The sequence below is a fragment of the Lutjanus erythropterus genome, chromosome 9, assembly GCF_056507025.1.
Source record: "Lutjanus erythropterus isolate fLutEry1 chromosome 9, fLutEry1.hap2, whole genome shotgun sequence".
Lineage (NCBI taxonomy): Eukaryota > Metazoa > Chordata > Actinopteri > Lutjaniformes > Lutjanidae > Lutjanus > Lutjanus erythropterus.
In genome coordinates, this window is record NC_139325.1 from 27,745,001 (window position 1) to 27,747,787 (window position 2,787).

Consider the following 2,787-nt stretch of genomic DNA (forward strand, 5'->3'; position numbering starts at 1 on the left):
CATACATGCATACATGGTGGAGAGAGCATACATACATACATACATACATGGTGGAGAGAGAGTACATACATGCATGCATACATGGTGGAGAGAGCATAAATACATACATACATACATGGTGGAGAGATCATACATACATACATACATGGTGGAGTGAGAGTACATACATACATATATACATGGTAGAGAGGGCAAACATACATAAATACATACATGGTGGAGAGAGCATACATACATACATACATACATACATACATACATAAATACATACATACATACATGGTGAAGAGAGCATACATATATACATACATACATGGTGGAGAGAGCATACATACATACATGGTGGAGAAAAAGTACATACATACATACATAGTGGAGAGAGCATACATACATACACACATACATGCATACATGGTGGAGAGAGCATACATACATACATACATACATGGTGGAGAGAGAGTACATACATGCATGCATACATGGTGGAGAGAGCATAAATACATACATACATACATGGTGGAGAGAGCATACATACATACATACATGGTGGAGTGAGAGTACATACATACATATATACATGGTAGAGAGGGCAAACATACATAAATACATACATGGTGGAGAGAGCATACATACATACATACATACATACATACATAAATAAATACATACATACATACATGGTGAAGAGAGCATACATATATACATACATACATGGTGGAGAGAGCATACATACATACATGGTGGAGAAAAAGTACATACATACATACATAGTGGAGAGAGCATACATACATACACACATACATGCATACATGGTGGAGAGAGCATACATACATACATACATGGTGGAGAGAGAGTACATACATGCATGCATACATGGTGGAGAGAGCATAAATACATACATACATACATGGTGGAGAGAGCATATATACATACATACATGGTGGAGTGAGAGTACATACATACATATATACATGGTAGAGAGAGCAAACATATATAAATACATACATGGTGGAGAGAGCATACATACATACATACATACATACATACATACATGGTGGAGAGAGCAAACAAACATACATACGTATATACATACAAAGATAGTGGAGAGGGCATACATACATACATTAATACATACATACATACATACATACATACATACATACATACATACATACATACGTACATACATAGTAGAGAGAGCAAACATACATACATACATACATGCATACATACATATATACATAGTGGAGAGAGCATACATACATACATGGTAGAGAGAGCAAACATACATAAATACATACATGGTGGAGAGAGCATACATACATACATACATACATACATACATGGTGAAGTGAGCATACATATATATATACATACATGGTGGAGAGAGCATACATACATACATGGTGGAGAAAAAGTACATACATACATACATACATACACACATACATACATACATACATACATGGTGGAGAGAGAGTACATACATACATACACACATGCATGCACACATACATACATACATAGTGGAGAGAGCATACATACATACATACATGGTGGAGAGAGAGTACATACATGCATGCATACATGGTTCAGAGAGCATAAATACATACATACATGGTGGAGTGAGACTACATACATACATACATACATACATACATGGTGGAGAGAGAGTACATACATACATACATACACACATGCATGCATACATACATACATAGTGGAGAGAGCATACATACATACATACATGGTGGAGAGAGCATACATACATACATACATACATACATACATACATACATGGTTGAGTGAGAGTACATACATACATACATGCATACATACATACATACATACATAGTGGAGAAAGCATACATACATACATACAGACAGACAGACATACATACATACATGGTGGAGAGAGCATACATATATACATACATGCATACATACATAGTGGAGAGAGCATACATACGTACATGCATACATACATACATACATGGTGGAGAGAGCATACAAACATACATACATACATACATACATACATACATACGTACATACATACATACATACATAGTGGAGAAAGCATACATACATACATACAGACAGACAGACATACATACATACATGGTGGAGTGAGACTACATACATACATACATACATACATGGTGGAGAGAGAGTACATACATACATACACACATGCATGCATACATGCATACATAGTGGAAATGCATACATACTACATACATGGTGGAGAGAGAGTACATACATGCATGCATACATGGTGCAGAGAGCATAAATACATACATACATGTTGGAGTGAGACTACATACATACATACATACATACATGGTGCAGAGAGAGTACATACATACATACATGCATACATACATACATACATACATACATACATAGTGGAGAAAGCATACATACATACATACATACAGACAGACATACATACATGGTGGAGAGAGCATACATATATACATACATGCATACATACATAGTGGAGAGAGCATACATACATACATACATGCATACATACATACATACATACATACATGGTGGAGAGAGCATACACACATACATACATACATACATACATACATACATACATACATACATACATGGTGGAGAGAGCAAACATACATACATACATACATGGTGGAGAGAGCAAACATACATACATACATACATACATACATACATGGTGGGGAGAGCAAACATGCATACATACATACATACATACATACATACATACATACATACATACATACATACATACATACATAG